The following is a 23,605-nucleotide window of genomic DNA, read 5'->3' as shown; positions in this document are numbered from 1 at the left end:
TCTTTTGTTTGCCCCCACGGCACAAAAGGATCTGCCCTGTGAGGCTGGAGTTATCTCCTGGGGGACTTTGGGGGTCTGGCGCCGCCCCGCCTCCTCCATTTTGCTGCTCTTGCTGCGCCCCCCCCCCCCCGCAGTGTCTGAACTCCCCAGACTGAAAAGGATTGGGGACCCCCGGGGGGGTCAAGCAGGGAAAAGGGGCAGGGCTGGTGGACACACGAGAGTAGGGGGGACACACGAGAGTAGGGGGGAAGCACGACCACTACCCCATTCCCAGACCTTTCCCGGGGAAGTCCCCCCTCTCTCCGGCCACCCCCCCTCTTGCACCCCCCCCCCAATTGCAGGAATGCCTCCTCCCCCCAGATCCCTTTGATGACCCCCCCCAACACTCACCTCCCCCGCAGGCCTGAGAGATCCGGGTTGCCCCTCCCGCCGGGGGGTAGGATCAGGGAGAGGAGGAGACCCCCGGAGGGACCTCATGGCGCCCCCAGACCCCTTTGTCCTCCCGCCCCTCTCCGACACCGAGAACACGCGGGATTACGAGGCCTTCTGGGAAATGTAGTCCCCGCGAAATGTAGTCCTCGCGAGGCCTTCTGGGAAATGTAGTCCCCGGCAACAACCAGGAAGGAGGATGGAGGAGGAACCGAGGGGCGCCCAATCCGGGTGCGGAAAGTCCAGAGATTTGGGGGCGGGGCAGAACAAGGCACACATACTCCATCATTGGATTGTATGAGTGAGTGATGGTTGTTCATAGTAAAGCAGAATAAAATGAGCTTGAGTGATGGTTGTTGACAATAAAGCAAAAAGAAATGGACTTGTAAGAGAGTGTATTATTTTGTAGAGAAACTAACTGGCTTCTTTCAACATTTTTGTATTCAAATAAACTGGAATCGCTTTCAGTTGATTCGGAGATGTGAATATTTTGACAGGACAGAAAAGTGTGCATTCCCTCTTCTAGCCAGCTGCAAAGTCCAAACATATCGAAACACTACTCTCAACAATAATTTTGAGATGGGTTCAGAAATCCAATCTTATAATGGAGAACTGTTTGAGTTGAAGAAAACTTTTTTAAAAGTTCATTTTTAATGTAGACATTCCATGATGTACTGTTTAGCATACAGACCTCTCTACTCTACACAAAGGAAATTACAGCATTTCTGTCATGAAACAAACATTAGACATTCACTTTACATAAAGACGGCAACAAAAAAAAGTCACCAGAAGAAAAGTATCCAGCCAGTTTTCTGTGACGTTGAAGAATGCAGAATTTCCCATTCATTGAGCATTGCAGCTAAGCATGTTTCTTGTAGGCCGCTTGAGGGTTTTAGCCTGAAGCTGATGGAAGCATTTTATGTTTGTGTAAAACAGACTTCAGACTTTGCACCGAAATTATCAGTGGTCTGAGTCTGTACTGTTAACAGTTGGCACAAACTCAATCATGCAAGGTGTGTTTTTATAATAGCACTGAATTTAAAAAAAGGGGAGGGAGAGAAATAGGACTACTGGAAGCTGCTTGGGATCCAAAGAAATAGATTCAGGTTGGCCCTCTGAACCTGACTCTCAGTCTGGGCCTCATTAAGAGCACCCCCGCCCCAAGTTAGTTCCACAATTGCACGTAATCTGCAAATCATCCGTTGTAACAGAAGAGTCCTGCAAGTCCTGCATTTATATTGCATGCTACGGTAGGTGAAACAAGTTCAGTATTGAGCACATGTGAACGCACAGTCTCCAGGACCCTCCACTCCAAACAGACAGGCCGCAGGCACCTCCATGTGTTGCAGTTGTGAAGGGATCTGGGAGACGGGTCTTTTGCCTCTGCTGAAAGCAGAGCTGAGTTGCAAATTTAATCAATTAATTAATTTGCAAAAGCCTGCAAATTAATCTTGCTGCTGCTGGATCTCACCCTTTGGGGCCCTGCTGGAGTGGCGGTGGCGGCCCCTGGCCTCTCTCTCTTCCCAGCAGCAGGCAGTGTGCCGGAGGAGGGCATCAGCCAGGCAGGGAAACGTGGCTCCCACAAAGCTTTCAGTCCCCCTCTGCAGACGCAGAAGGCCAGCAAAAGCTGCCCGAGGTCCTCCCTGGGCACTGCGCTGGGCCCTCTCTGTATATATAAATTTTATTGGGTTTTATGATAGAAATTTTCCATTGCATTAAACAACATCTATAACAATATCGAATTTCAATTCTAACCTAAAGTTGTTATAATTCCATATCATATAATAAAAAAGAGAAAAGAAAAAAGAAAAAAAGAAATGGAAAATTTTTTGACTTCCCCATCACCTCTATCTGCCTCTTAATAAAAAGTTCCTCCCGTCATAGGTAATCTAATCTTGATAAAATATCAATACCATATATAAAAAACCATAATCTGTTAGTAAATATAATTATGCTTATTCAATATAAAAAAAAATCAAACATAATCCTCTGGATCAGATTAGAAAATATTCTTCCATTCTTCCCAATTTTAACTCATATTCACAATAATGCATCCACGCTCCCCATTCCCCCAAAAACCAAACGTCATTTTCTTCATTTAGAATAGCTGTGAGTTTTGCCATTTCTGCCACTTCAAACATTTTAACAATCCAGTCTTTTTTCTCTGGAGTTTCTAGCCCTTTCCATTTCGCTGCATAAAGCAGTCTCGCAGCTGTTGTGGCATATATCAAAAAGGTTCTTTGTGTTGCTAAGTCGTCTGGAATCATACTCAATAACATCATTTCTGGTGTTTTGGATATATTCTTTTGTAGTATTAATCTCAGTTCGTTATAAATCATGTCCCAGAAGTCTTTGGCTTTGTCACAGGTCCACCACATGTGATAAAAGGAACCAATTTCTTTGTTACATTTCCAACAAGTAGGGGACATCGTTTTATAAATCTTTGCAATTTTCTTGGGTGTTAGATACCATCTATACATCATTTTATAGATGTTTTCTCGCACTGACTGTGCTTTTATTCCTTTTAAATCTTTAGACCATAATCTTTCCCATTTATTTAAAACAATATCATGTCCCACATTTTGAGCCCAGTCGATCATAGTTGGTTTAATCGTGTCCTGCTCACAGTATATTGTTAAAAGGAGATTATACATTTTAGAAATCAGCTTTGTATTATTGTCTAGTAGAATCCTTTGAAAAGGAGATTTTTCTTTAGAGAAACCTTTTTTTGCATCTTGTACAAAAACTGATTTGATTTGGTAATATTGAAGCCATTGTAAATCATCCTTAAGCAGTTGAAAGTCTTTTAGTGAGCATTTCTTTCCTTCCCAATTAGTTAGATCTTGATAAGTAATAAATTTGTCTGGTCTAAGTGGGCGCAAAGTTAGCATTTCTTGGGGCGATATCCACATCGGTGTTTCTGGTTCCAAAATGTGTTTATATCTCATCCAAATACGAAGTAGAGAGGACCTGATTATATGATTACGGAATGTTGCTTGTAATTTAATTTTATCATACCACAAATAACCATGCCATCCACTTAAGTTATTATAACCTTCCAAGTCTAGCAAACGTACATTTGACAAATTCATCCAGTCTTTTAGCCATACTAAAGCTACCGCTTCAGCATAGAGTTGAAAGTTAGGCAGTGCTAAACCTCCTCTAGTTTTTAGATCCACCAAGTATTTATAAGCAGTCCTTGGTTTTTTTCCTTGCCAGATGAAGTTTGAAATGTCTTTCCTCCAAGTTTCAAAATATTTTGTTTGTGATATTATTGGTAAATTTTGGAATAAGAAGAGCATCCTCGGTAAGACATTCATTTGGATCGTTGAGATACGTCCCATTAATGACAATTTTTTGTTTGACCATATAATCATATCAGTTTTAATCTTACCCCATAACTTGAGGTAATTGTTGGTTAACAGATCTTTATTCTTTGCAGTGATCCAAATTCCCAGGTATTTAACTTTGTTAGCTTTCTCCCAGCCAGTATATGATATAAATTCCTGTTGTTGTATTTCCGATAAATTTTTAAATATTATCTTTGTTTTTTCTTGATTCACTTTAAAGCCTGATACTTTTCCAAAATCATCCAAAGTCTCCTGAAGTATATTCATTGACTGTGTTGGGTTTTCCAAAATTAGCAGTAGGTCATCCGCGAATGCTCTCAACTTAAATTCATGTTTTTTAATTCTTAGCCCGCGGATGTCCTCCATACTTCTTAGTTTCACACATAGCGGTTCCAACACCAACAAAAATAAAAGTGGAGACAAGGGACATCCCTGTCTAGTCCCTTTCGTGATTTGGCAGTTATCTGACATTGATTCATTAACCAAAATTTTAGCTTGTTGGGAGGTATAAATAGCCGATATACCTTTCTGAAAACGATCTCCAAAATTCAATTTATCCAAAATCCGTTTCAAAAAGTTCCAAGAGACCATATCAAAGGCTTTTTCTGCATCCAAAAATACAAAAGCCGCAGTTTGTTGAATATTATGGTCATAATATTCCAGTGAATCTAGTAAAATTCTTACATTGTCTTTTATTTGCCTTCCTGGTATAAAACCTGCTTGGTCCTCATGTATAAGATCCTTAATAAATTGCTTTATCCTACATGCCAAAACCGAAGCAAAAATTTTGTAATCCACATTTAAGAGCGATATAGGTCTGTAATTAGATGTTTTTTCTGGATCTCTTCCTTCTTTGGGTATCAGTGATATAAATGCGTGTGACCAAGTCTCCGGGGATGTTCCCTCGTCCAAAATTGCATTGTAAAGTGAACCAAAAAATCCAACTAAATTGTCACTAAAAGTTCTATAAAATAGTGCAGTAATTCCATCTGGTCCAGGTGTTTTATCCGTTTTTTGTCTCAGTATTGCTTCTTGTATTTCTTCCCTTGTTACTGGAGCTTCAATACATTCTCTCTGGGTCATTGACAAAGCTTTCATCTGTATTGAGTTTAGAAATTTATCTATTTTCTGTTTTGGAGTATTTTCTTTCTGATATAACTTAGAGTAAAATGAAACAAATTCTTTCTGAATTTCTGAAGTTGAATAAACTGGTCCTTTAGCAGTTTGGATTTTTGTTATAATCTTCTTTTGAAATGAGTCCTTCAGTTGTGTTGCTAAAAATTTTCCTGGTTTATTTGCATATTCAAAATACTTTTGTTTAGCAAGTTTCAGATTTTTATTCATTTCCTCCATTATTACCAAATTTAATTGGTGTTTAGATGCAGAAATCTGTATTTGAATTTCTCTTCTCTCCTCTTCCTGTGTTACCATTACCAATTTCTGCTCCAAATTTTGTAAATTCCAAAGTATGTTGTTTGTAAATTGCAATTGAGTCTTCTTCCAGGCCGAGTGTTTCTGTATCATAAAACCTCTCAGAACAGCTTTGAATGTGTCCCAAACTGTATTTAAAGAAGTTTCCCCATTAAGGTTAATTTCAAAAAAATCTTTCATTAAAACCTGTAATTCCTTTTGTATCTTGTTGTCTTTTAAAAGTTTATCGTTCATTCGCCATCTAAATGCTTGTTTATTGTTCCAATCAAAGGTAACAGGATTGTGATCAGAAAAAGTTCTAGGTAAAATATGAATTTTACGTAGTTGCGTGAAAATTGATTTACTGGCCCATATCATATCGATTCTGGAGTGTGAATCGTGTCTTGCTGAATAAAAGGTGTATTCTTTAGCTGTTGTATTCATTGTTCTCCAAATGTCTTGTAATTCTAATTCTGAAGCCATGGCAAAGAAAGTTTTAGGCAAGCATCCATCATTGATATCTTTTGCTTTTGATTTTTTGTCCAGAGATGGGAGAATAATTCCATTGAAGTCGCCCATCAATAAAATTTGGTCTTGTGCGTACTGGGTTATCAGGTCATGTAATTTTTCATAGAAGGATTTTTTCCCTTCATTGGGTGCATAGATTCCAACCACTATTGTCCTTTGTCCCAACATTTTAGTTCTGATAATTACAATTCTTCCTTCATTGTCTTTATATACTAGTTCTGGACAGAGACTGGGGTGGGCATAGATTACCACTCCCTTTGTTTTAGTTTTAGCAGAAGCAATAAATGCTTGTCCAAGCATCTGTTTCTCCAAGTATTTTTTATGCTTTAAAGCTATATGGGTTTCTTGTAAGCAAATTAGGGAGTATTTATATTTCTGTAGATATTTGAAGATTCTGGCCCTTTTAGTTTTCTCATTCAGTCCATTTACATTCCAAGAAATTGCTTTTGCCATAATGTAGTATTTTTTAGCAAAATAAAAAGTCTATAGTTTAGTACCACCTTCTGCACCCTGTACCTCTTCTTCTTCCTCTTCTTCTTCCTCCTTCTCTCCAGGTAATTCTTTAAGGTCCATTTTATATTTTCTCAAAAATTTCCCCACATCTGCTTGGGATAGAATTGTCGTTTTCACTTCCTTATAGGTGAAAGCCAAACCTTGTGGCATAATCCAACGATATTTGATGCCATTAGCTTTCAGTATAGACACAAAGTCTTTGTAGTTATTCCTCTGTGAAAGTAGATGCCTTGGAATATCCTTCAGTAGTATAAGAGAGGAGTCTCCTGCTGACACTGGATTTTCATAATGAATCTTCATAATCTTGTCTTTAACTCTGGTGTCATAGAACACTATCATCAAATCTCTTGGCTTAGATCTTCTCATTCTAGCAGGTAGTGGTATCCTGTATATTCTATTAATGGCTTGTTTTAATTCTTGTTCATCTATCTGAAATAAGTAGGCCAAATTTGGTATTGCAGATTCTTTATTATCTCCCATCATATCTGGAAAATTGCGTATACGAAGGTTGGTCTCTTTCACTCTCATCTCCATCATTGCCATTTGATTTTTTGCCGCCATCTGATCCGCTTGTATTGTTTCAATCTGTTTTTCTTGGCTTGTTAATTTTTTCTTTGTGTCCTTGTGCTCATCCATCACTTTCTTAATTGATACATCCATCGCTTGCATATCTGTCTTCATAACAATCATTTGAGTTTTTACTTCTTTCAAGTCTCCAGTGACCACATCCAACTTCTGATTAATAGCTTGGGATGCTTGACCAAGATTTGTCATCATAGAAGTCAACTGTGCCATCTGTGCAGACATCTGTTCAAACTGTTTATTTGTTGCCTCAGTTTGTTTAGTTAGCATATCCTGTAACTTTTTTTCCATGGTCGAGGTTTGTAAAGAGTCCCTTAGTTTAGTATAGGCAGGGCTATGTAGTGAGCCAGAGCGGGGTCGAGACATTTACATTCAAAAAAAGCTGGTAAAATACATGTCCACCGACAGGGCCTTTAAGGTGCTGGTTAAAAGATGATAGTTCAAAGATCAGCCTAGTAATTTTTTCGGGTTGAAAAGAGTCAAAATTGGCTTTAAAATTGCATTTTAAAGTTTTAAAATACCAGTGAGTTTTTTCGGTCGCTCTAGATCGGATTAATCAGGAAGTAAACAGGAAGTTACTAGTGCTGCAGACCTTCTATCGCCTCTTCTCGATGGTTATTCCTTCAGGAATGATTTGAAAGTAACTCGAGTGCGACGGATATTCAGTCCCGCGGCTACTTCCTGTTGTTTTAGTTCCAATGATAGAGAGGGTGTTATAGAGAGTCTTCCGTTCCAGGCACTCCCTTACTGCAAACGTGGCAGGAATTCGCCGGAAAATCAGGAAGAGAAATCACCCTCCCCTTCCTTCGGACCTCTCATTGGTGATAATTCTTGTCAGTCTAAAAGGTATCCTTCCGACTCTTTGTTATGGTTTAGGCTGATCGATCCGATAAGGCTCCTGTCGCTAATCCCGATGACTAACTCAGATCAAACTTTTTCAGTTCGGATTATGGAGGGGTGGGGGTCCCAGAAATATTCTTATCAGCCTCCCGTCTGTTCAAATTTCTAGTAAGTAGACGAAGAGTTCTTTTGTACTCACTTGGGTGTCAAGAGGTGAGGTTCTTTTCTTTATGTAGTCCTTATGTTGGTATTAAGGCAGTGGAGGGTAGAGCTTGCTGCCAAAGTTGCGTTTTGGCGATGTCCTTCCCTAGTGCCCTCGCAGGACCGGCGTCTAGGACTCCGAGGGGCTTAAAAAAGCCCCCTCAGAGTACCTAGGAGGTCAAACCGCGTTTGCGGGCTGCAGGGAGTTCCTGCTTTCCAACCCACTTGCAAGGGTCGGATTGGGGTATCTATGTACCCCAAAAATAACGCAAACTTGGATTTCTCCCAGGACAACCTGGGGAAATGGAGTGCTCTCTCCAACGGCACCACCGGAAGTCTGCGCTGGGCCCTCTCTGCAGGGAGGACTGGAGGCCTTCTGGCCTCGGTGGACCTAACGGGAAGGGAAGGGAAGGAAACATAGAACACCTAAAGCGTCCCTTTACCCTTCCTCGGATTATTCTTTTCCTTCAAATGATTTGCAGGTTACATGCAATTGTAGGACTAACTGAGGGGCGGGGGTGCTCTTCATAAGGCCCAGACGGAGTCAGGTTCAGAGGGCCACCCTGAATCTATTTCTTTGGATCCCAAGCAGGTTCTGCTGCCCTCCGGGTAACCATCACAACAACCTTGCGAGGTAGGCTAGGCTGCGTGGGTTGTGAGCCCGGACTGCCCGCGGTCCCCGGCCAGCCTCCCCGGCAGGCAGAGAGGGGATTCGAACCTGAGTCTCCCAAATGCTGGACGCGCATCCCCGCCGCTTGTCCTGGCGGAAAGGCTCCCCGCGGGTTGGAAAGGTGGCAAAAAGGTTGGCCCGTGCCGGTGGGAGGTGGGTGTGTTTCCCCAAGGTGGTGGCGGAGGGGAGTCTCGAGCGCCGCACCGAGCCGGGGAAGTTCGCATTGTTGAAGGCGGGAACCCCCCAAGCCATTCCAGAGAGGGGCCTGAAGCAACTGCCAGAGCGGTTCGATGGGGCGCCTGCGCAGAGGGCTGCTGGAGGAGGGGTGGGAGTGAGATGAATGCCCCCCACCCCAAATAGCAGGGAGAGGCGAGATTGTGGGTGAGAAAGCCCAGCGTGTGGCTGCTTGGAGGGGATGGGCGTGTGTGCCTTGTGTGGAGGGGAGGCAGGCGTGGGCATGTGGGGTGCCCAGGCTAGTGCTGTGTGGCAGGGTGGTGGCCCAATTCCCTGAAAGCTAAGAAAATGTAATTGGGGGTGGGTGGGAGGAGGGCCTGCATCATGTTGAAGTGAGGCAGGAGAGTCGGTGCTGTTGCCTACGGCCATACTACCCTGAACACGCCCGATCTTGTCTGATCTCGGAAGCTAAGCAGGGTCAGGCCTGGTTAGTACTTGGATCAGAGACCGCCTGGGAATACCGGGTGCTGTAGGCATTCCCTTTTGGCACCAGCGGGGGGCGCTGTGGCCAGCTCCCTTTCGCCCCTCTTCTTTTTCCCCGCTCCCTTGCAGGAGCGCATCAGCCGGCCAGGGAAACGTTGCTCACACAAAGCATATCCTTCACCCTTTGCGGACACATTGCCCGAAAGCTTCACGGACACTTAACAAAGCCGCCAAAGGAAATGCCACGACAAGAAGGTGGCAGTCTGCACTGCAGTTGAAGCAGAGAAGCGGCAGCACAGAGCTGCTGCCTTTTTCTCCCTGGGCTCTCTGCTGCCGGCCTGTCTGCCGAGAGGACTGGTCTCCTTCCGGCTTTAATGGACCTAATGGGAAGGGAAGGGAAGGAAACATCGCACACCGAAAGCGTCCCTTTACCCTTTCTCCGCTTATTCGTTTCCTTCAAACCCTGCACTGGGTCGCCAGCGGCTTACGTGGTTCTGCCGCCCTCCGGGTAACCATCACAACAACCTTGCGAGGTAGGCTGGGCTGAGTGGGTTGTGAGCCCGGACTGCCCGAGGTCCCCAGCCAGCCTCCTCAGCAGCCTCCTCGCATCAGCCGGCCAGGGAAACATTACTCACACAAACGCAATCCTTCACCCTTTGCAGACACATTGCCCGAAAGCTTCACGGACACCTGCAAAGCTGCCCAATGAAATGCCACTACAAGACGGCAGTCTGCACTTGTGCCACTTGAAGTAGAGAAGTGGCAGAGCAGAGGGGTAATAGATCAAGGCACACATTCTCCATCATTGGATTGTATGATTTTGAAAATGTTTATTGAGCGATGATTGTTCACAATAAAACAGAAATAAAATGAACTTGAGTGATGGTGGTTGACCATAAAACAAAATGGACTTGTAAGAGATTGCATTGTTTTGTAGAGAAACTAACTGGCTTCTTTCAACATTTTTGTATTCCAAGAAACTGGAATCGCTTTCAACTGATTCGGAGACGTGAATATTTTGACAGGACAGCAAATTGTGCATTCCCTCTTCTAGCCAGCTGTAAAGTCCAAACATATCGAAACACTACTGTCAACAATAAATTTGAGATGGGTTCAGAAATCCAATCTTATCATGGAGAACTGTTTGAGTTGAAGAAAATTATTTTTTTAAAGTTCATTTTTAAAACAGTAATGTAGACACTCCATGATGTACTGTTTAGCATACAGATCTCTCTACACAAAGGAAATTACAGCATTTCCGTCATGAAACAAAGATTAGTCATTCACTTTACATAAAGACGACAACAAAAAAAGTCAATAGAAGATAAGTATCGAGCCAGTTTTCCATGATGTTCAAGAATGCAGAATTTCCCATTCATCAAGCATTGTAGCTGAGCATAATTCTGCATCATGTTGAAGTGAGGCAGGAGAGCCCCTATTGTTGCCTATGGCCATACTACCCTGAACACGCCCGATCTTGTCTGATCTCGGAAGCTAAGCAAGGTCAGGCCTGGTTAGTACTTGGATCAGAGACCGCCTGGGAATACCGGGTGCTGTAGGCATTTTTTTTTTGGCACCAGCGGGAGGCACTGTGGCTCAGCCCCTTCGCCCCCTCTCTCTCTTCCCCCCCCCTGCTTGCAGGAGCGCATCAGCCGGCCAGGGAAACGTTACTCACACAACGCAATCCTTCACCCTTTGCAGACGCATTGCCCGAAAGCTTCACAGACACTTAACAAAGCTGCCAAATGAAATGCCACAAGAAGTCAGTCTGCACTTGTGCCACTTGAAGTAGAGAAGTGATTTAAATCTGATTCAAAGTTTAAAAAACATTTTAATTTTTTAAAAAAATCGGATTATTAATTTTTTAAAAAAATTATCCACCCCAGAGAGGCCCAAGGTCACCTGCCAGTTTCCATGGCAGAGTGGGGATTTGAACTGGGGTTTCCCAAATGCTAGAAGCGCATTCTAGCCACTGTCATGGTGGAAAGGCTCTCCACAGCTTGGAGAGGTGGCGAAAGTTGGCCCGTGCCAGCTAGGGTTGCCAACCTCCAGGTACTAGCTGGCCATATCCTGCTATGACAACTGATTTCCAGCCGATAGAGATCAGATCATTGTTTGGGCCATTGGACTCTATGGCATTGAAGTCCCTCCCCTCCCCAAGCCCCGCCCTCCTCAGGCTCTGCCCCCAAAGTCTCCCACCGACAGCGAAGAGGGACCGGGCAACCCTAGTGCCAGCAGAAGGTGTGTTTTTCTAAGCCGAGGGATCCTTGCCTGCGCCCCACCGAGTTGGGGAGTTTGCAGCGTTGAAGCCGGGAACACCAAACCCATTCTGGACAGATGGTTGAAGCAATTGCCCAAAGAAGTCGATATGGGACCTGGGCTGCTGGAGGCGGGGTGGAAGTGAGAAGAAGCCCCCCCCCCAAAAAAAAATAGCAGGGAGAGGAGAGGTTGTGGGTGTGCAAGGCCAGCATGTGGCTGCTTGGAGGGGATGGACGTGTGTGCCCTGCTTGGGGGGAGCAGGCGTGGTGGTGTGGGGTGCCCAGGCTAGTGCTGTGTGGCAGGGTGATGGCCCAATTTCCTGAAAGCTAAGAAAAATTAATTGGGGGGTGGGGTGGGTGGAAGGAGGGCCTGCATCATGTTGAAGTGAGGAAGGAGAGGCACAAGTATTGCTTACGGCCATACTATCCTGAACACGCCCGATCACGTCTGATCTCGGAAACTAAGTAAGGTCAGGCCTGGTTAGTACCTGGATGGGAGAATGCCTGGGAATACCATGTGCCACGACAAGAAGACAGTCTGCACTTGTGGCACTTGAAGTAGACAAGTGGCAGAGCAGAGGGATAATAGAACAAGGCACACATACTCCATCATTGGATTGTATGATTGAGTGATGTTTGTTCACAGTAAAGCAGAATAAAATGAACTTGAGTGATGGTTGTTGACAATAAAGCAAAATGAAATGGGCTTGTAAGAGATTGTATTATTTTGTAGAGAAACTAACTGGCTTCTTTCAACATTTTTGTATTCCAATAAACTGGAATCGCTTTCAACTGATTCGGAGATGTGAATATTTTGACAGGACAGAAAAGTGTGCATTCCCTCTTCTAGCCAGCTGTAAAGTCCAAACATCTCACAACACTACTCTCAATAAATTTGAGATGGGTTCAGAAATCCAATCTTATCATGAAGAACTGTTTTGAGTTGAAGAAAACTATTTTTTAAAGTTCATTTTTAAAACAGTAATGTAGACACTCCATGATGTACTGTTCAGCATACAGATCTCTCTTCTCTACACAAAGGAAATTACAGCATTTCTGTCATGAAACAGACATTAGACATTCACTTTACATAAAGACGACAAAAAAAAAAGTCAACAGAAGAAAAGTATCCAGCCAGTTTTCCGTGATGTTCAAGAATGCAGAATTTCCCATTCATCGAGCATTGCAGCTAAGCATGTTTCTTGTAGGCCGTTTGGGGGGTAGAAGTAGAAATTGGTGGATGTGCCTTGCATTGGGTTTAATCGCTCTTTATGGGCAGGACTCAGAGGAGTAAAACCTTCATGAAATGTGCAGGAAGACACCAACTGAAGAGAGGCTGGAAGGCAGCTCCTGGCAGGGAGCTGTTGAAGAAAGGAGGGGAGAAATACCCAGCTTTGCAAAAGCACAGGCACATTCGGGGAGCAGTCCCTTAAGAGCTGACCCCCTCCAAGCAAACTGCAACAAGGCAGCTCAGACTCAGAAGCTCCGATTTACAGGGGATGCATAATTAATCACAAGGTACTCCTGGAATTTCTTGGAGGGGGGAAGCCGTCATGGATATGATGTTGAGAATCCAGATCAGGAAACTGTGCAGCAAACCGCCAAACACAATGTTGAGTTAGGCTGCCATTGCAAGAGAAGCACTTTCCACACTCTAGGCATTTGTACGGCTTCTACCCTGTGTGAACCCTTTGATGTGCAGTTAGGCTGCCATTCTGAGAGAAGCACTTTCCACACTCCAGGCATTTATATGGCTTCTCCCCAGTGTGAACCCTTTGATGAACAGTTAGGTGGCCATTCTGAGAGAAGCACTTTCTACACTCCAGGCATTTGTATGGCTTCTCCCCTGTGTGAACTCTTTGATGTGCAGTTAGGTTGTTATTCCGAGGGAAGCACTTTTCACACTCCAGGCATTTATATGGCTTCTCCCCAGTGTGAACCCTTTGATGTATAGTTAGTTGGTGATTCTGAGAGAAGCACTTTCCACACTCCTGGCATTTCTTTGGCTTCTCCCCCGTGTGAAGCTTTTTATGTGCAGTTAGGCTGTCATTCCAAGAGAAGCTCCTTCCACACTCCAGGCATTTGTATGGCTTTTCCCCCGTGTGAATCCTTTGATGTGCAGTTAGGCTGCCATTCCGAGAGAAGCACTTTCTACACTCCAGGCATTTGTATGGCTTCTCCCCTGTGTGAACCCTTTGATGTGCAGTTAGGACACCATTCCTAGAGAAGCACTTTCCACACTCCAGGCATTTGTATGGCTTCTCCCCTGTGTGAACCCTTTGATGTACAGTTAGGTGGCCATTCTGAGAGAAGCAATTTCCACACTCCAGGCATTTATATGGCTTCTCCACCAGGTGAACCATTTGATGTACAGTTAGGCTGTCATTCCGAGAGAAGCACTTTCCACACTCCAGGCATTTATATGGCTTCTCCCCCGTGTGAACCCTTTGATGTACAGTTAGTTTTTGATTGTGAGAGAAGCACTTTCCACACTCCAGGCATTCAAATGGCTTCTCCTTCGTGTGAACCCTTTGATGTTGAGTTAGGCTGCCATTGCAAGAGAAGCACTTTCCACACTCTAGGCATTCAAATGGCTTCTCCCCCGTGTGAACTCTTTGATGTACAGTTAGTTGGTGATTCTGAGAGAAGCACTTTCCACACTCCAGGCATTTGTATGGCTTCTCCCCCATGTGAACTTTTTGATGTACAGTTAGGCCGCCATTGGAAGAGAAGCACTTTCTACACTCTAGGCATTCAAATGGCCTCTCCCCCGTGTGAACCCTTTGATGTAGAGTTAGTTGGTGATTCTGAGAGAAGCACTTTCCACACTCCAGGCATTTGTATGGCTTCTCCCCTGTGTGAACCCTTTGATGTACAGTTAGGTGGCCATTCTGAGAGAAGCACTTTCCACACTCCAGGCATTTGTATGGCTTCTCCCTTGTGTGAAGGCTTTGATGTTTAGTTAGTTGGCTATTGGAACGGAGGCACTTTCCACACTCCAGGCATTTGTGTGGCTTCTTCCCTGTGTGAACCCTTTGATGTTTAGTTAGGTCACCATTCCAAGAGAAGCACTTTCCACATTCCAGGCATTTGTATGGCTTCTCCACTGTGTGAACCCTTTGATGTTGAGTTAGGTCGCCATTCTGAGAGAAGCACTTTCCACAATCTAGGCATTTGTATGGCTTTTCCCCCGTGTGAACCCTTTGATGTCTAGTTAGGTTGCCATTGCAAGAGAAGCACTTTCCACACTCTAGGCATTTGTATGGCTTCTCCCCAGTGTGAAGTCTTTGATGTCGAGTTAGTTTGCTATTATAATAGAAACTTTTCCCACACTCCAGGCAGTTATATGTTTTCCAGCGGAACCTTGTGTCTTTTATGGCACCCTTAGGCCTTCTCTTTCTCTTCCGTATTTCTTCTTGGGCTGAGATCTCAGGTTGATTTCTGGACTGATAGCCAACCAATTTCTTCCTCTGTTTCTCTTTGGCTTTCCTTTTCCTTCTGCACTCTCGCTTTGGTACAGTTTGTTCCCTAGATTTCGCTTCCATCTGCAGAACTTCAACTTTTCCAATATCCGATCTTGCTGATTCCTTCTCCCTCACCATCTCCCTCAATCCTGGAACTGCAAAAGAGAGACAGAAATCCAAGAAGAATGAAAAGGTAGAAATGCCAGTTAGCAGATACATTTCTGTTGTGTTGATGTAGGAAGCACAGAGAGACAGAATGGAAAAAAGAAATGCTTTTAAAAAAAACACTTGTATTTAAAAATATATATTTTTGTTTTTAAAAAAAGGAAAAATATGGACAGACATAAAACTGGATGTTTGAGCCATGGACAGATATTTCCAAAAACCTAAGAAAACACCCAGGTTTGCAGAAAAATCTGAAATTTTAAAAAGAGGGATTAAGACTGGAAACCTGGGAGGTGGAGCAACATGGCGACCGGTTAGAATCTCTTTGAGAAGGGAGCTTTCTAAGCCACCCTCATTTCATGGGCCTGAGTGATCTGGAAGTCTCCTAATTAAAGGAGATCCTTGTCTAAGTGCAGGAGGAGGAGGTTTATTTTCTTGAGCTTCTGTCTCTGATCCGTTTGAAACAACTGACAGAATGAGGAACGAGCGACGGGCTACAGTGAGTGAGTCTTGGTCTGCCTGCTCAGTGTGTTTGTTTTGGGTCTTTTTGTGTATGTCTGTTTAATAATTATAATTGGAACTTTAAACAATAATTAATTTCTGGCTTTAAATTAGCCAAACCTATGGAGAATGAAATGAAGGGACGGAGGTGATTTTATTTTACAAATCAACCAGCTGATAACATTGCAAGACTCCATCGGAACTCTATAACTATTAGACAGCTATAATTGGGCTTGATTTGAAGCGGCTTTGGAATGCTTTTTGGCTTTTAATTGCTTTCTTGTCTACCCCTTATCCATTCCTTGTTAGAGACATTAATGCAGTAATGGGACGGAAGCCCTGATTTGATAAAGAATGTATCCAAGCTAAGAGAGAGATGCATTCCGCTTATCAGTATTATAACATCGCAGTGGTAGAACATAGACAGGAAGCCTTTACTTCCCTTAGAACATAAGAAAAGCCATGTAATTGTTGTTACCCTCAAGTAAGAATACAGACATGCCACAGACATTGCATGTCACTGCCTCAGCCCCTCACTAGCCATGCAGCTGCAATCCATTGCTGAAATGGTTCAGTTTTTTCCTGTACTTCCCTGATAATTTCCAAACTGCTCTCAAGACTCCCAGTTTAGCAGCTCTCTTTCCCACGCCTACTCTGAGCTCAGCTAACTGTAGTCTGCCTCTGGCGAGGAGGAGCCTAATTCAATTAAAGGCTCACCCAGCAGAAGGCGGGGCCAGCAGTACTAAAGATAGAATCGTCAAGCATATAGAAGGGCAAGTCCTGCTGAAGAAAAACCAACATGGCTTCTGCAAAGATAGGTCCTGTCTCACTAACCTATTAGCTTTTTGAAAGTGTCAATAAGCATGTGGACAAGAGTGAGCCGGTGGACATTGTCAAAAGCCTTTTGGAAATCCAAATACACAAAGTCCCCCACCAAAGACTGCTACGCAAACGTCATAGTCATAGGAAAAGAGGATTGAGAGGTGGCTTAAAGATAGGAAGCAGAGAGTAGGAATCAATGGCCACTTCTCACCGTGTATTAGATTTAGAGGAAGCTGGAGTGAAAATTGGGGGGAGGAACATTAGCAATTTGAGATATGCTGATGATGCCACATTACTGCCAGAAAACAGCGAAGATTTGAAACGACTACTTGTGAAAGTTAAAGCAGAAAGTGCCAAAGCAGAACAACAGCTGAACATCAAAAACTTCCAGGGGAAGGAAAGTAGGGGGGGATTCCTGTCCGGGGCAGGGGGGCAAAGTTCACCTCCCCGTTCTAAGATTTCCAGAGAAATATTCCCTGACAGACAAAACAGTACTGAAATACTTAGAGCTTTCCTTTTCTGGGGCTGTAACATCCCCAGCGGCGGAAGTTCCACTCCTTCCTCTGTGACAAAGGGAATGGTCTCCTGAAATTGAAGAGTGTCAAAGGAAGATGCCATCCCCTCCCTTCTCTTCCGTGCTTCTAATAAAAGGGAAATGATCCTTACCCAGAGAGGCGACAGTCTCATAATTTTCCTCTGTAACTTCCCAGAAGAGTTTTCTTTGGCCTGAATCCAGCAGAGCCCATTCCTCCTCTGTGAAGAACACGGCCACCTCCTCAAAGGACACTGGCGATCTCTGAAAGAGGAAGATATCATCATCGATTCCTGTCCTCGAGCACCCAAGAAACAACGAGGAATCCCATCGGCCACTCAATAGATTAAAAGAATGCAACACATCAAACCAAGGATAAAGAAATATTGCATTAGTATTTTTTTCAGCCTCTGACAGTTATAATGTACTGGAAATACCCAAGAAATACAAACTCAGACAATTGCAAAGAACTGGGCTTCTCTCTGTCAAGTCAAATAAAAAGTTAAAAACAATTCTAATTGACTGTAAAGCCAACACTGACCTATCTTGACCATTTAACCCCAGTGTTGCTATTTCTGTGGTCACTGAAGCCCCCTCCCCTTTTCAGGGGAACCAACCATAAGTAAAGAACAGCTCAGAACCCTCCGGAAGGATCCTTGGCAACCTCCTCTCTCGGCCTCCAGAGACATCGGTTCACATGTTTTTCCACTGGGGCTTTTATTCTCTCTGGTATCAGAGGAGCATGCCTGTCATATTAGGTGCTGTGGAACACAGGCAGGATGGTGCTGCTGCAGGTGGTCTGGTTTGTGGGCTTCCTTGAGGCATCTGGTTGGCCATTGTGTGAACAGACTGATGGACCTGATGGGCTTTTCTTACGTTCTTACGTACAGGCATGCTTCATTTATTGAAACTGCTGTTGGCTGATAAGAAAAGGTTCTCTGCGCTGAAGATTCTAACCATCTTACTGGCAGGGGTTGACCAAAGAATTATGGTTTCTATGACCAAGTTTCTATCTTCTGCATGAAAATACCAGCTGAAATAATGTCCAGTGCCTAATTTATCCAGATTCTACCCTTTTAACTGTAGGTATCCTAAGACAAGTGATGCATGGAGAGGTTTTACGTAGTTACTTAATTTTATATCAGTGTTTTTATCGGTTTTCTGCTTCTGTTAGTGTTTCACTCTGCTTCTGAGTGCCCTGTGGGCCGTAATAAAGACTGACTTGACTTCAGATCAGCTGCCAAGTCAGAGAGCTTCTTGAGGATGATGCTTGTCGGAATCACACCCTAGAGCAGGGGTGTCAAACATGCGGGGGTCAGCCCACAGAGGGCTTTTCTCTGGCCCGCGGAGCCAAGGCAGCCAGCCCCCCTTCCCCGGCTCTTTCTGGGCAGCCCGGGGCTGAAGCAACCCGAGAGACCAACCAGCACAATCCCTCTCCCTCTTTGTCTTTCCCTCCCTGTCTCCCTCTCTTTATACCTCTTTATCTTTATTTTTCTCTCCCTCCTTCCCTCTCTCTTCCTCTCCTTCTCGCTCCTTATACCTTTCTCTCTCTCTCTTTATCCCTATTTCTCTCTTACCTCTTTCTCTCACCTTCCTTTCCCCTCCCCTCCCTCTCCTTTCTTTCTTTTTCCTCTCTCTCTCTTTCTTTCTTTCTCTCTCTCTCTCTCTTTCTCTCCTATGTGTTTCACTCTTTCTGTCTCTCTTTCTCTTCTCTCTCTTTCCCCCTGTTTTTCTGGACTGGGGCAGAGCTGCAGGCTCACCATTCAAGGCAGCCACACACACACCCCGTCCAGATGTGGGCTGGTGAACCTGCTGCAAGCTCGCCAGCCAAGGCAGCCCCCACCCCGTTTAAAAAAGTTTTTAAAAATTAATGCGAGGGACTAGAGATACTAACTTTATAGAAGACATATGCAGTTAATGATATTATTTTTATTTTTACTTAAAATACAAATATACTTAAAACAATAACAATAAGACTGTTAAATAAAATACTGTAAGAGAATTATTGCTGTAAACTTGTTTGTGTTTTAAGTAAAAAACAATATCATTAATTGTCAAAGGCTTTCACGGTCAGAGTTCATCGGTTCTTGTAGATTATCCGGGCTGTGTGACCGTGGTCTTGGTACCATCTACCAAGACCACGGTCACACAGCCCGGATAACCTACAAGAACCGAATATCATTAATTGACTTTGTGTCTTCTATAAAGTTGGTATCTCCTATAAAGTTGGTGTGTATGTATGTAGTTATGTATGTATGTATGTATGTATTTGGTACACATCGTCGGCCCGACCAAGTGATATTCATGTTATATCCGGCCCGCCTAACAAATGAGTTCGACACCCCTGCTCTAGAGGAAGCAACAGAAGGTTTTTCAAGTTCTTCCATCATAGGAGAAAAAAACACAGCCAAACGCCTCCTTGGGAGTAGCCAGTGGAGCCTGCAAAAAACAACACTGCTGTGAAATACAGGGCCCAGTAAGGACAGACAAGGAGCCCTGCTGCATGAGACCAGGGATCCCCCTGAGTTTTAATAAGAACAGAAATGCAGGCTGGTTGCCTGGAACACATTCAAGAGAGTGAAGACACAAGCGCACCCCCACACACACACCCCTGCACAGACCTTGCCAGGAAAGCATCTCTCTCTAACCTCCCTCCGGCCACCACTTCTACTTTCACTTTTGTTCACAGTTAATTTCTCCCCCTCTTTTATTCTTGCCCAAGAGCTGTTGAGGAAACCCTCAACTCACCTTTCCTGCAGATGTGCAAGAGCCAAATTCTCCCTCCAGCCGGGGGAAACAAGAAAGAAGAGATGCCCTGGGGAATTCCATATTCCACATTTGTCCCTCTCCAGTTTCAGGAAAAACCTCCCTCTGGACACCACCAATACGCAGGGTTGACCACTCTGGTGCTCGCAAGGTCTTTTGGGAAATGTAGTTCCCTGCAACAGCAAGACACAAATGGAATGGACAAAGGCCTCTGTATTTTGGAATGCAGAAGAGAAGGTTTCGTTGCTTGTTTGTCGCTGTGTGGGACAGCTTCATATGTACATCAATAAATTTTTGTTTTCTGAACCCCCCACCCTTTCAGTGATCTCTGTCCTCTTTGGGCTCAATACAAAACTTGAAAGACAGAAGAAACCCACCCAAATAAATTTGCTACCACTCTTTGATGGTGGAAGACAGAAGTCGGGTGTCTCAAAACTGGCCACCCGCTTCAGGAGGAGGATGCGACTTGCAGTGCCAAAAAGGAATTGAATCAGACCACCCTGCCACAGATTAGCTCTATTCCATCCCTCTGTTCTTGGAAACAGAAGCAAAGGTTTACTCATGAGCAGCCAGGAAAGTGCGAGTAGCAGAGACATGAGAGTGGAAAAGATCCACTCTATGAAAAAACACAGGGGGTTTAACCCCTTCCCTGATCTGGCAGAGCTTGCATGTGGAAGTCATTTGAATGTCGGACTAGGATCATGGAGATCTGGGTTCAAATCTCCAATCTGCCACTGAAGGTTGCTGCCTGACTTTGGACCACTGGGTCTCAGACAGACCTGCCTCACAGGGTTGTTGTTGGCAGAGTTCTAAGTATGCAGAGAAGCAGCACAATTACTGATTAAAGAAAAAGTTGAATGTCTATTAGGGGACTACGTTTCAGATAGGAAAGCTGAGAGACAGAGGTTGCCTCTAGCTGTCTAACTGTCTGAGGAGGGAGAGAGAAGCAACTTCCTAGAAGGAGGAGGAAACAGTCCTGAGATTATCAGTCTGAGGAAAGTCAAGAGGTGACACAAAGGGATGGAAGGGTCTCCAACCTTACAGCCCTATCTAGCTGACCCCTTGCCTGCCCCCTGCTGAGTCTTTTGCTCAGTTCCTACTCAATTCCAAACCGCTCTGGGGGATTTTTAGGATTTCAAACATGTGTTCTGTTGAGGCTGCAGTGGAAAGGAAGAACATGGAGCTCCTTAGAAGCTATTGACAAGGTTGCCCCTCATCCAGCTCTCCCACTTGTGGGATGAAACCCAGCCCCCTGGTTTACCACGGAGCTGGGTGATCTTAAAAAGGGCTAGGAGACATCCAGAATGGCATCCATCTCTCCCTAACAAAAGCCTTCCTGATCGACACATTTCTCTTTGCAGCATGAATGCATTTGCATCAATGCTCTTTTCCAGACGCTGTATGATCCCCAGGTATGGGAGCTCCCTTCTTTCTTCTGTGGCAAACAAAAGCATGCACAGAAATTCAAGAGGGCCAAAGGAAGACGCCAGCCCCTCCGTCGTCTTCCGTGTTACTAGTAAAAGGGAAACGTTTCTTACCCACAGAGCCCACAGTCTCGTAATTTTCATCCATAACTTTCCTGTAGAGTTTTCTTTGGCCCGGGTCCAGCAGAGCCCATTCCTCCACAGTGAAGAACACGGCCACCTCCTCAAAGGGCACTGGTGATCTCTGAAAGAGGAAAATATGGCTCAGCTGATCTTCTATTTCCGTCTCTGAGCATTCAAGAGTGAAAAAAGAACCCCGTTGGCCAGTCAATTAAGTAAAATGGTGCAAAACATCAAACTGATGGAATGAAAAATTGCCTTCTTTCCACCTCCCACCTCCCTCAGCCTGTGACTGGTATAATATAGTTTATTTGTTTATATTTCAAAAAAATAAGAAAAATAACTGAAGGGGGGGGGAAACTCAGAATCCAGCAACTAAAAAATATACACAGAGACATGTCACAACAGTGGTGGCAGATCTACCATTAAGCCTCAATAAAATGTTTTCAAATATCTAAAAAACAAGTCCATGCACAATCGTCATCTATATGTCCTCCCTTCAAATACTGACGAAGTTCTAAGGGGCTCGATCCATTGATTTACCAGAGGTGGGCATTTATTCCTCCAACGTTGTAATAATACAACTCCTTCAAGCTGTACTCAGGTCACAGATTCTAATACAAACTTGAAGCGAGTACTGACTTCCTTGCGCAAAAACCCAATGACTGGCTGGACACAGCAAAAGCTGGCTTCCATTACAGGGGCAGAATATGGCCACACGCCTCTTTGGGGGTTTAGAGCCTGTGGAGGGTGGGGAAGAAGAACAGGGCGAGTGAAGCCAGCTAAGGGGGAAGGGAGCAGTAAGAAGAGACAAGGGATGCTGCTGGTGGATCAGACCAGGGGTGCAGTCTAGGTCAGGGGTTCCCCAAAGTGAGGCCTGCTGACACCTTTTCTGCTGCCCACCCAGTGTTTTGGGGGAGTGGGTGGAGGGAGGTGGGGGGGGGTTGGCCCTGCGAGGCTCCTGAAGTTCTGATTGGCTGCGCAGGTTTTTTTTTTAAAAACAACTCAAGAAAAGTTAATATAGATTAGGCTGATTAGGTTGAAATTGTTTTAATCTACGAAACTTTGAAGATGACAATATTGAAATTGTATGTGATCCAATTAAAAAAAAATTTTTTTTAAAAAAATATTGCTTTGACGGCAGCTGCCTCCACGGCACAAAAGGATCTGCCCCATAGGATGGAAGTTCAGGGTGCCCCCGCCATCTGGGGGTCTGGGCCCGCCGCCCTTTTGCTGCTGCTGCGCCCACCCTGCAGGGTCGGCACTCCCAACTGTGTCGGCAGGCTCAAGAGGGCCGGGGACCCCCGGGGGGGCTCAAGCAGGGAAGAAACGCAGAAACGCAGGGCTGGCAGATGGGGGGGACACACGAGAGGGGGCGGAAACACGACCCCGCCCCCCACTAACCCCTTGCCCACGCGAACCCCTCCCTCTCTCCCCACGCTCTCTCCGGCCACCTCCCCCTCTTGCACGCCCCCCATTGCAGGAATGTCTCGCCCCAGATCCGCTCTATGAAGCCCCCCACTCACCTCCCCCGCAGACCTGCGAGGTCCGGGTTGCCCCTCCCGCTGGGGAAAAGGAGCAGGGAGAGGAGGAGACCCCCGGAGGGACCCCATGGCGCCCCCAGACCCCTTTGTCCTCCCTCCCCTCTCCCACACCGAGAACACGTGGGGTTCGCGGCTCTGGCCCTCGCGAGGCCTTCTGGGAAATGTAGTCCCCGGCCAACCACCAGGAAGGGGGATGGAGGAGGAGCCGAGGGGCGCCCAATCCCAGGTGGGGAGATTGCAGAGAGTTGAGGGGTGGGGCAGGGTTTGGGGAGGGGGGCGCGCGGTGGGGTGCAATGCCCTAGAGTCGCCCCCCCCCCACCCTCCAATGCAGCCTTTTCTTCCTGCAAGGGCAGCTGAGCTCTGCAGTCTGGAGATCGGCTGCAATTCCCAAGAGAGCTCCAGGCCTCCCCTGGAGGTTGGCAACCCCACAACCTAAGCTCTCCGATGGAGGCAGGGAGGGGCTGTTCCGGCCTCTGAGCTATTGGGACGAGCTCGGGGTCCTCTGGCCTCGAAAACCCTACAGCAGGGGTGTCAAAAGTCATTTGTGGTGAGGGCCAGATAAAGACGTGAATGTTGGCTGTGGCCCACCCTTGGTTGACCACTCTTTCCCCCCCCCTTGCAGGAGCGCATCAGCCGGCCAGGGAAACGTTGCTCACACGACGCATATCCTTGACCCTTTGCAGACACATTGCCCGAAAGCTTCACGGACACTTGCAAAGCTGCCCAATGAAATGCCACCACAAGACGGCAGTCTGCACTTGTGCCACTTGAAGTAGAGAAATGATTTAAATCTGATTTAAAGTTTTAAAAACATTTTAATTTTTTTTTT

General features: G+C 45.1%; 1 non-coding gene and 2 pseudogenes across 1 annotated transcript; 2 read left to right on the top strand and 1 right to left on the bottom strand.

The window, feature by feature from the left end:
- Positions 1-9,114: 9,114 nt before the first annotated feature.
- On the top strand, positions 9,115-9,233 carry LOC130493601 (5S ribosomal RNA). The gene has a single exon (XR_008933983.1). It is a non-coding gene; the product is annotated as a 5S ribosomal RNA (ribosomal RNA).
- A 124-nt stretch (positions 9,234-9,357) lies between these two features.
- On the bottom strand, positions 9,358-14,557 carry LOC130473974 (zinc finger protein 501-like; annotated as a pseudogene).
- On the top strand, positions 10,624-10,742 carry LOC130493603 (5S ribosomal RNA; annotated as a pseudogene).
- Positions 14,558-23,605: the final 9,048 nt, after the last annotated feature.

Source organism: Euleptes europaea, chromosome 1 (genome assembly GCF_029931775.1).
Source record: "Euleptes europaea isolate rEulEur1 chromosome 1, rEulEur1.hap1, whole genome shotgun sequence".
NCBI classification, from domain to species: domain Eukaryota; kingdom Metazoa; phylum Chordata; class Lepidosauria; order Squamata; family Sphaerodactylidae; genus Euleptes; species Euleptes europaea.
This window is presented reverse-complemented; position numbering and strand designations above follow the sequence as displayed.